This window comes from Cheilinus undulatus, linkage group 22 (genome assembly GCF_018320785.1).
Source record: "Cheilinus undulatus linkage group 22, ASM1832078v1, whole genome shotgun sequence".
In the NCBI taxonomy this organism is placed as follows: domain Eukaryota; kingdom Metazoa; phylum Chordata; class Actinopteri; order Labriformes; family Labridae; genus Cheilinus; species Cheilinus undulatus.
In genome coordinates this window covers 4,190,384-4,202,222 of record NC_054886.1, presented here as the reverse complement: position 1 = coordinate 4,202,222, position 11,839 = coordinate 4,190,384, and the positions used below count along the sequence as shown (strand labels likewise).

The 11,839-nt window shown below is 37.4% G+C and overlaps 1 long non-coding RNA gene across 1 annotated transcript; it reads right to left on the bottom strand.

Annotated features, from left to right (window-relative positions):
- Positions 1–11,304: 11,304 nt before the first annotated feature.
- Positions 11,305–11,839, bottom strand: LOC121505036. The gene is made up of 3 exons (XR_005991508.1): positions 11,824–11,839; positions 11,706–11,731; positions 11,305–11,409 (listed from the first exon to the last, which is right to left on the bottom strand). It is a non-coding gene; the product is annotated as an uncharacterized LOC121505036 (long non-coding RNA).

The window sequence follows — 11,839 nt, the reverse complement described above, 5'->3', positions numbered from 1 at the left end:
AAATAGGTCAAGAATGGCAAAAAGATGCTGCAGATTGAAGTGGTAGACAATTCTGCTGGCAGGCCTGTTTCCTTATGGCTTGCTGCATTATAGATACTAGGGACAGATCTCATTGGTAATGCCTAAATATGTCCAGTGTGTTGAAAGAAGAATCCTAATACTACTACAATAATATTTCAATCAGACCAAAATACTTTTTTAACTTTTGTGTATTTGAAAGTCTGGCCCCCAGAGTTTCTGTCCAGTCTAAATCTGGCCCTTGTGCAAATGCAGTTGATGACCCTCGCTTTGGAAGGCTTAAACGTTTTTCACAAGATTTATTTATAGAGGCCTTTGACACCTTATACTTCATCTTCTACCTCTCAGTTTTGTGACAGAGTGTTATTTCCTGTCAGAGAGGTGTTGTTTGCTATCTTTGTCATCTCTATAAATCATCAGCCATACTTGCATTTGCTGAAGAGACAGACTGAAAGAAATAAAACACTTATTAGGAATTAGAGCTTTGCTGCAGGGAGCCTTCATCAGGTCTTTATCTTGAAGCACAGACTGGTTTACTCATACAAATAAAAAAAGAGTAAAAAACTGTTCAATAATCATCAAGCAGTGGTTTCAGTTTGTTTCTGTCTGGTGGCAGCATAAACAACGTTGGGCTCTGGTTCTCTTCTTCTTGCCTGAAGTCAAAATGTAACCACTGCATAGTTCAGGTCATCTGAGGCAGCATTCTGTGAAGGCAGTTTTAAATGTGGTCATTTACAGATATTCAATCTGTAATTAAGCCAACGTATCCTGAACTTTCATGCAGATACAGACACTGATATTTGAGCATTATTCCTGTATAAATACTATCAAAACAGTAGGGTTACAAGTCATTTTAACTCTCAAAAATGTTTGATTTTCATACATATTCACATTCATTAGAGGTTCTTATAAATACTTGACAGACAAACTGAAATAAAAGATAAACACAGCACTTTTAGTTTAGAAAGGTCACTAAAATTGGATTCACCCCATTCATCCGTGGATTCTGTTCTTCTGCAGCAGCTGGAAGAGAAAGAAAAAGTTCTGTAACTAATTGTAAGGTTGTGTTGCATCATTTGTTATGTCTTGAAAAAAATCAAATCAATAAAAACACACCTGTCTGGAGTTTCTTGATTTGAACAACCAGACCAACGATGACCATCATGAGGAAAACAGTCAGACCACAGAGGATCAGACTGACCAGCTTTGGTGTTTGATCACACTCTTCTGCAAGAAAGTTCATTTGGTCAGGATACAGTTTCATTTTAGAGTTTTGAGAGCAGAATTATGAAAGCTAAGGTCCCCTAAAGCAGTGGTTCTTAACCTTTTCAGCATATGATCCCCCCCTCCCCCGAATACAAAGGTGCTGGAGACAGGGGATAAAAAAGGGTAATTAGTAGCAATAACAGGTCAACAGAGGCAACATTAAGCTTAAGTGGTAAGAATTGGTTCAGAAGTGGCAAAAACAGGCAGAAAAAAAGTGGTGAAAAGAGTTTAAAACTGACAAAAAAAGATGTTAAAAGGTAGAAATGTGTTAAAATTGGTTGGAAAAAAATCGTGAGAAGGGCTTAAAAAATTTTCAAAATTAGTATAAAGTGGCAACATTGTAATTTAAAAAATATTCTTCATTTTTTTAGGGCAACTGGAGACCCCCTCTAAGTGTCTCGCGACCCCCAAGGTGGTCCTGACCCCAAGGTTGAGAACCGCTGCCCTAAAGATGGCAGACACTCTAAGGAAAATCTTACTTGTACACTCACTGTCCATGCTCTCCTGTGCCTCATCACTGCCTATTAAAGATGGAAAGAAATGTTTTTATTTCACCTTACTAACATAAATCATTTAAAAACCACGTACAAAGATGATGATGGTTGAGAAATAGTAAACAAAGGAGACTCAAAATAGTTTTTTTTTCACAAAAGTCTTGGGTATTATCAGGATTTTTTTGGCAAATGTGAGTCACTTTCTCATTATAGAACAAATCCTAGGCTTGAGGCCTACAGGTCTTTAGAAATTGCCCTAGGTTCTTCTGGGACCTCCTGGAGGAGTCGGCAATGTGCTCTTGGAGTCATTTTAGTTGGTCAGCCACTCCCAGGAAGGTTCACTGCTGTTCAAAGTTTTCCACATTTGTGGACAATGGCTCTTATCATGGTTCACTCTCCCAAAGTCTTAGAAATGGCTTGACATACTTTCCAGACTGACAGATGTCAGTGACTTTTTTTCTCATCTGTTCTTCAGTGTTTTTTGGATGATGGCATCAAAGTCATGGATGAAAGTATTGGCACTCCTGGAATTTTTCCAGAAAATACATAATTTCTCCCACAAATTGTTGCAATTAAAATTGCTTTTGGTATACATGTATTTATTTCCTTTATTTGCATTGGAACAAGACAAAAAAGCAGAAGAAAAAGCCAAAATTGACATAATTTTACACAAAACTCAAAAATGGGCCAGAAAAAATTGTTGCCGCCCTCAACTTAATATTTGGTTGCACACACTTGGGAAAAAATAACTGAAACCAATCACTTCCTATAACCATCAACAAGCTTCTTACATCTCCCAACTGGAATTTTGGACCACTCTTCTCTTGCAAACTGCTCCAGGTCTCTCAGATTTGAAGGGTGCCTTCTTGCAACAGAGATCTCTCCATAGGTGTTCAACTGGATTTAGATCTGGACTCAATGCTGGCCACTTCAGAACTCTCCAGTGCTTTGCCTCCAACCATTTCTTGGTGCTTTTTCAGGTATGTTTGGGGTCATTGTCCTGCTGGAACACCCATGACCTCTGATGCAGACCCAGCTTTCTGACACTAGGCCCTTCATTGTGGCCCAAAATCTTTTGATAGTCTCCAGATTTCATGATTCCTTGCAAACAGTCAAGGCACCCAGTGCCAGAGGCAGCAAAACAACCCCAAAACATGTTTGAACCTCCACCATGTTTGACTGTAGGTACTGTGTTCTTTTCTTTGTAGGCCTCATTCTGTTTTCTTTAAACAGTAGAATGATGTGCTTTTCCAAAAAGCTCTACCTTAGCCTCATCTGTCCACAAAATGTTCTCCCAGAAGGATTGAGGCTTACTCTGATACATTTTTGCAAACTCCAGTCTGGCTTTTTAGTGTCTCTTTGTCAGCAGTGGGGTTCTCCTCTGTCTCCTCTGGAGGTTGTTGCTCCAGAGGAGACAGAGGAGTGCTTCATCTCATTCAGATAACGACATATGGTCCAAGCTGACACTTTTGCACCCTGAGTCTGCAGGACAGCCTGAATTTGTGTGGAGGTTGACTGAGGATGTTTATCCACCATTCCAACTATCCTGCGTTGCATTCATTTGTCAATTTTTCTCTTCCATCCACGTCCAGGGAGATTAGCCACAGGTCCATGGGTTAAAAACTTCTTGATTATATTACACACAGTGGACAAAGGAATTTCAAGATCTCTGGAGATGGTCTTGTAATCTTCAGATTGTTCATATTTTTCCACAATTTTGCTTCCCAAGTCCTCAGACAATTCTCGGCTCCTCTTTCTCTTCTCCATGCTTGGTGTGACACACACAGGCACACAACACAAAGGTTGAGTCAACTTTTAGACATTCTAACTGGCTTCAGGTGTGATTTCTAGATTGCCAGCACCTGTTACTGCCACAGGTGAGTTGAAATGAGCATCACATGCTTGAAATAAAATGATTTACCCACAGTTTTAAAGGGTGCCAATCATTTTGTCCGGCCCATTTTTGAGTTTTGTGTATAATTATGTCCATTTTAGCTTTTTACTTCTGCTTTTTGGTGTGTTTTTCCAATGCACATAATGGGAATAAACATGTGTATACCAAAATAAATTGTAATTGCAACAATTTCTGGATGAAATGGTGTATTTTCTGGAAAAATTCCAGTGGACCACTACTTTTGTCCATGACTGTTGGGCTCATCTGGCTACAGACCTCTATGGCAGGATGTTTTGGGCTCATCTGTTCCAGACAACAATGTGGTGACCTTGACCGTGTGGCGGGAAGTGACCCTTGTTGGGTTTTTCTTTAGTTTGTGGTGTGTTATCTTTTATTTTATCACTCTCCCCCTTACTCTAACCCTAACCTTTAAGGTTTGGGTGCCTAAGCCTCACCTTCTTTGGGTTTTCCTCAGTGTGTGGTGTGTCAAATTCAAATTTTTCCCCCTTAGTAAATTATCAATTTTTATTCATAAAATTCTGCTGTTGTCTTCTTCTTTTTTGGTTTTATGGCGGCTGGCATCCATCGCTTTGGTGCATTACCGCCCCAATTCTGCTGTTGTGAAACACAGTCCCTTTTTGTAACCTCTGACAATGAGCTGAAAATGTACATCAGTCAGTCCATCATTCTGATTCTTGCTTGGGTAATCTACTTGACTTCCTGCTCATGGTGAAGGTCCCCCCACCATAGAGGTCTGCAGCCAGATCCTCTTGGATCTTTAAGCCTACTTCTACTGCTCTGTCAGACTCAACAGGTGTGGAAATCATCAGGCCTGGGTGTAGTTTGGTTCAGATTTTTTAAAGATGTGGTTATTCCTAGAAAATTCATGATTTTAGAGGGGGGTTGGTAATTACTTTTCAAGTAGGTTTGGATGTCTTTTTTTCCTTAATAAATGAAATCCTCATTTGAAAACAGCATTGTTTTACTCAGGTATTCATTCCCATTATGTCCAGTCAGTTTAATTTAAAACAGGTGGACTCCAATCAAGGTGAAAAAACATCTCAGCAACTATCATGAGATATGGGAGGAACCTGAGATAAATTCTGAATGTTGTGGCAAAGTGTCTGAATATTCATGTCAATGTGATATTTCCATTTTTACTTATTGATACATTTGTAAAATTTCTCAAATTCTGTTTTCACTCTATAACATTATGGGGAAAGATAGAATAATGAGGGAAAAAATGCATTATTAGCTTTTTGCAGTGTCAAATTAAAAAATTTCTGCCCTTTACAGACAAAAATGCCTGTCAAATTCCATTGATTCAACAGGGTTAATGTGGTAATGTCAAACATCTGACAAAAACTGAACAAACTCAGAGGGCATTATGGTTGATCCACCAAAATCTATCACATGAAGTGAGCTGAATAAAGATAGGCTGTTTTCAATGGCAAGACTACGCATATGTGCAGGCACACAGATAGTTGTTATTGTTGTAATGCAATGGTGAAGAGTAAATAGTGTCGTACTTACAGAGGCTGCAGAGAAGAGAAGATGACATCAAGATAAACTTCCTCATTGTGTACATGACTGAGTGACTGTTATCACTCTTTATGCAGCAGATGTCCTACATGAGGTTTAAGAGGTGGGGTCTGTTAAAGGGACGAGGTCTATGCAGCACGGAGATGCCATTTTCTATTTTAGTAACTCAAATGTGAAAAGCCTGATCACAACCAATGAGCCGTTGAATTTATCCCTTTATTGTCTGATATACATTATAATTTAGAGAAGTGCTCTTACTGGATGGCTGTTTAATGACTTGGAAAACAAAACACAGAATATTTATCGACTTAAAAAAGATTTTTGACACAGTCAACCATGACTAGGTGTGGTGTAAGAGGGCTAGCTCTTGACTGGCTGAAGAGTTAGTATCAGGATGCTCTTTGTTCAGATGGCTCACCACAGGTCAAGATGCCTGTGCATGACCTGTGGCGTCCCACAGGGGTCAGTACCAGGACTAAAATGATTCTATATGAAAATGATCTCTGTAAAATCTCTTTCTATTGGCTTTTTCAAACACACACACTCTAACATAAATTACATAATAATAATAAACTTTAATTGTATAGCACCTTTAAAAGCAGAGGTTAACAAAGTGCTTTGACAATAAGCAGAATCACAATCACAAAGCATCAAACACAATGGCAAAACATCACAAGAAAGACAAACCCCAACAACAAGCCAACAGTGCAACACCAACATCACAAAAACTAGCTGAACAATCTAAGCACAAATATGATGATGTCAGTTTAGGAGGACATCATAAAAACCCAGACATGAAACATTTTGTAATAAAAGTGAGGACCAAGAATAAAATAAAAATAAAAATAAAAATAAAAATAAAAAACATGATGGTGTTTTACAAGCAGCCCAGTAATTATAGGGTTAAAAGGGTGTCAGTGATGGTCTCAAAACTGGCCTAAGAAGACTAGGCACATGTCACAGTGTACATGGATGGTAAGTGACCTTGCAGTGGTGGTGAGCGTGCACAGAGATTAGAGGTTCGATGACACTGCACAAATGCCATCATAATCTTTGTTTTCCAGAACAGAGAGGGAGAGATAACTGGCAGACTGAGGACTACAACAGTTTCCTGGAATCTGATTAAATTAAGAAAATGCTTTCACCTGTTAAAGCACCCCCCAAAAACATCTCTGTATATGGATATTTAGAAGCACAGTTCTGTGTTAATGTGTACATAGTTACTGCCCTCTAGAGGTTAAAATTAGCTACTACAAATGCTTTTTTAAACACCCTGTGAAGTGAAATCCATTTATTTATTTATTTATTTATTTTTACAATATTTTAAAATTTAGTTTGTGTGACTCTCAGGCCTCGTCAGTATTTTTAAAACCGGAGGTTTTTCCTTATCCGTATTCAAAAATTATCCTGTCCACATGCACAGCGTTTCAGGAACATCTACGTCCTCAGTCAAATCATGCAGAGCAAATGCAGGAGCTCTAAGATCTAGGTTCAAATAGTGTTTGCTGGTGTCAGCTGTTATAACAGCAGAAAGGCAAAGTGTCTAAATGTACTGTAATTCTCAAAGTCCATTCCCACCATAAGGTATTGAAAGAGCTCTTTTTTTTTTACCTTTGTGTTGTGCTAAATTTAAAGTGATTTGGTCAACTTACATTAATCTTCTGTTGATTTATTTCAAAAAGCAGAAATATGATCAGTTAATGAGGATGACTGAGGAGAGCTTATCAACACCAAAAAGTCACGAGTATAATAGTGTGAATCCCGTTCATACCAGAATTAATAGAGTGAAAAATACAACCCCAGTTCCCAAAGTGTTGCTCCACAGTGTAAACTGTAAATACAAACCAAATGCAATGATTTAAAATGCATATTTTATTTAAAGTAGAACAGAGACAACATATGTTGGCACAAAATATCAAAATTTTATATTTTATCATGTTCTATTGTTAACAAAACATGAGTTTTGAGATTTCAAATCATTGCATTCTGTTTTATTTACATTTTCAGCAATGTCCTAACTTTTCTGGAACCAAGGCTGGTAAGGGCACCGAAAGTATTTAACCCCACCATCAACTACAAGCATATTGGTTGATATACTTAAATCAACAGTGTGCTAACACAAAAAAGCTTGTCCTCAAGCAAAACACCCTAAAGCAGCTAATGCAGCTAAAGCTAAGGTTAATGTAGTTATGTACATATGTAGTTACAGCTAATGTAAAAATAGCGAGTCACTGAGTGTGTAGCTACTTCTAAAAACAAAATTTTACACTGGCACAAAGTGCTTCTTAAAGGAGTATTTGTGATATTTGATTGGCTATTGCCGATCACCAGTTTCATTGTGTTTTTGTTTTATGCTTTTGTTTTTTTTTTTATTTTTAGTAAACTGTGCTCCTCTACAGCTTACCTATATTCTTTACTTGGTGTTTATTGTTGATATGTGCTGGACCTCTTTTCTCTGTTAAAATCTTTCCCTTAATGTTGAACAGGAGCGAAGGATTGCCTTCAAAATGCCCACAAAAGTCTGCTGTGATTTCAGCACCCCAGTGAAATGGACAGCTCCTCTGCTCTGAGCTGCTTGTTCTCAAATCTCAGTGCTCTGACTGCAACAGCGCTGTCCATGGTCCTGATTGCTCTGTCTTTGACCTTTTTACTCACAAATACAGTAGCCTCACTCACAGCCATGGCCATGATCTTTTAAACACAGAGCCTGTTTTTTTTTCTTATGTGCATAAAAAGATTAGAATAAAAGCTATATTTGGACATGTTTTGGGTATATGGGTGAATTTTGCCTTACCAGGCAGCACATGAGCCTGCTTACCCTTCTTTCAGTCTCCCTCCCTTCAATATAAGTTTCAATGGCAGTGACGCATCTCAGAAAAGTTTGGACAGGGCCATGTTTACCATTGTGCAGCTTCCTCTCTTTATTTAAACAACAGTCTGTAACCATCCGGGAACTTCAAGACTCTTCTTGTGTGAAGTCATGCTGTTGTGATGGATGTGGTGTGCAGGTTAGCATTGTCTTGCTGAAATAGTCAAGGCCTGCCCTAAATGAGACACTGTCTGGATGGGTGCATGTGTTGCTCTAAAACCTCTATTTCAGTGTTACTCAACCCTTCACAACCAAAGAGCCGTAATCTAAGTGGTGAAAATTAGCAAAAACGGGTTGAAGTGGCAATGAAAATAGGTTAAAGGGCAAAAATGGTCAAAACAGTCAAAAATGGGTAAAAAGGGACAAAAATGGGGAGAAAAAGAGGCAGAAATGGGTAAGAAGTGACAAAAAATGAGTTAAATGTGGCAAAAAATGTCTAAAAACAGCAACAACGTGGTAAATAATAAGTGAAAAATGACTAATATGGGCAAAAATCAGCAAAAAGATGGGAAAATTGAGCAAAGAGTGTCATTTAATGAAAAACAGCAGCTTAAGTGGCTAAAAACAGGGAAGAAAGCAGTATAAAACTGTCAGAAATTAGATAAAAGTGACAAAAAAGCCACAAAAATCAGTTTAAAGCAGTATAAATTGATTTAAAGTGGCAAAAAAATGAAAAAAAATGCGGGGAAAAATGCAAATGACAGCAATGGAAATATACAGAAAAAGATATGGGCTGACAGTCAAGTTTGACAATTAAAGCCTACCAGTAAGTGTGGGAAGCAAACTGATTAAAGTGACATGCAATGGATAATTTCTATGGTCAAAGTTTCTCTTTTTAAGGTTTTCTGTGGGAATAATATTTCAAATGAAGACGTAAAAGAGCCACAAATCATCAGAAGAAAGCCACATGTGGCTCCAGAGCCACACATTGAATATCACTGCTCGATCTACCTTTCAGCATTGATTGTTCCTAGTGTAAGCATCCCACGCTATAGGCACTAATGTAACCTCATACCATCAGAGATGTAGGATTTTGAATTGTTCACTCATAACAAGTTGTTGTATAGTCCCTCTCCACTTCACATTTCATTGTTCACCTAACCTCCAATGTTTGCAGTAGCTTTTAAAGCCAGTGAACTTCTTAATTTCTGTATTTGTGTTTCTGTAGTGAAAATTTAAAGTGGGGCAGGACTGACATGACGGGCACTGTATGATTATCATTGCCATGGAGATGCTGGTTTCTATGTCAGAGACTGCTGCACAAGAATCAAGATCTGCTACTGGATATTGTCGTTCTGTATCTGACCCCCCACTCTGCAAGCAATGAGTTGCTGTTGACAGAGGCATAGCTAGGAATTTATGGCCCTTAGAAAGAATATTACACAGGGCTCTACTATGGCTAAATTAAATGTACTTGCATTATTTTGTAGTACTGGACCACACTATCTGGACATTTTTAAGAGAGGGGCCCCCAGAATTGTATTTCATTCTATTGATACAAATTTCAGTCTGTTGACAGAGTCATTTAGTCACTTTTGATACAATAATGACACTAATTATTAAGAAAAATTAAATAAAAACACACTTTTCATTGTAGGCATATGGAAGCCCATTTCTGCCACTTAAAACAGAAAAATTTGGAAGGAAATAAAAAAGGAAATCCAAAGTCATAATCATAAGACTAAAATTTAAAATTATGACATAAAAAAATCATAATCAAAAGATACAAAGTCAAAATTATGAGATAAAAAAATCATAAGCAAAAGATACAAAGTCAAAATTATGAGATAAAAAAATCATAATCAAAAGATACAAAGTCAAAATTATGAGATAAAAAAATCATAAGCAAAAGATACAAAGTCAAAATTATGAGATAAAAAAATCATAAGCAAAAGATACAAAGTCAAAATTATGAGATAAAAAAATCATAAGCAAAAGATACAAAGTCAAAATTATGAGATAAAAAAATCATAATCAAAAGATACAAAGTCAAAATTATGAGGTGAAATGTCTATTTTAACATTTTATCTTATACCTTTGACTTTTAATTCATAATTTTGACTTTGTATCTCATTATTATTACTTTTTATCTCATAATTATGAATTTCTTTTATCCTATAATTATGACCTTTTATTTCATAAATATGACTTTCTTCAAGAATTGCTGTACTTTCACTTTTTTTTCTTTTTTATTTGACCCAAATGGGCTTCCATATGGGCCCCTCCCAACTGTGGGCCCAGGGAATCAGTACCCTCCCCCCCCTGTGCTACGCCTATGGCTGTTGGTCTCCATTGCATTTCTCTTTTCCAGAAACTCTTTGCACCCCAGCGATGCTCACCAGACTCTGAGGCCTGCAGTACAAGAGAGGGAACATTAAGCTTTCGTGTGTGTTTCATGAATTTGAAACCCGCTTCCTTTTTTTTTTCCCCAGTTGCAATATTTAAGTTGGATAAAGAGCAACTCAATCCTTTTGTGTGTTTGGCTGCAGTGGAGCAGACAGAGTCTCTTTGTTCAATCAAATATGTGCAGTATTGATGACTACAATTGTCAAATAGAGCTCTAAAGAGGCTCAGTGGGTTTTTATTGCTTCATTTGAGACTGTTCTCACAGAGGCTTGTGCTCACACGTCTCATGCTTGTCACCTCAGACCCCAATGTGCTGACTCATCCTGACATAAAGTTTCTCTGTGTTACTCAATGTTATGGTATCACTCTCTAACAGGGTCACTAGTGCCTATTTTCCTCTGAACAGATTAAAATCTTAATAAAGCACAGAGACAGACCATTACAGATGGGTTTGAGATAACCAGGCATTAAATTCTCTGTCATGTTTTAGTTAGCAGCTTCCTCTTTGCTGCTAGTGAGAGTGTTGAAAGTGTTTCAGCTTGCAGCTTTGCAACATAACCCACATACATTAGAGTCTGCTGTTGGTCTTAACTGTTTACTCTTACAGGCATCCAAGACAGATCCAGCATGATTCACTTTATTTATATTCATGACATCCTAGTTTAAAAAAATGGTCAAGACTGTAAAAGACTGTAAGTTCAAACTTTATTGAAGCATTAGAGACTTAAACCTTTTTCACAAGATTTATTTATAGAAGCCTTTGGCGCTTCACACTTCTTCTTTTGCCTCTCAGTTTTGCTAAGACTGTTATTTCCTGTCAGAGAGGCATTGTGTGCGATCTTTGTCATCTCTCTAAATCATCAGCTATGCTTGCATTTCTATCTGGTGGCGGCATAAACGACGTTGGGCTCTGGTTCTCTTCTTCTTGCCTGAGGTTGAAATGTAACCGCTGCGTAGTTCAATTCATCTGAGGCAGCATTCTGTGAAGACATTTTCAAATGTGGTCATTTTACAGATATTTAACCTGTAATCAAGCCAACATATCCTGAACTTTTATGCAGATACAGACACTGATATTTGAGCATTATTCCTGTAAAATACTATTAAAATAGTAGAGTAAGAAGTCGTTTTAACCCTCAAATATATTTTTTATACATATTCACATTAATTCAAGGTTGTTATAAATACTCAATAGGCAAACTGAAATAAAAAATAAAAAAACACAGCACTTTTAGTTTAGAAAGGTCATTGCAAAGATTGGATTCACCCCATTCACCTGTGGATTCTGTTCTTCTGCAGCAGCTGGAAGAGAAAGAAAAAGTTCTGTAACTAATTGTAAGGTTGTGTTGCATCATTTGTTATGTCTTGAAAAAATCAAAGCAATAAAAACACACCTGTCTGGAGTTTCCT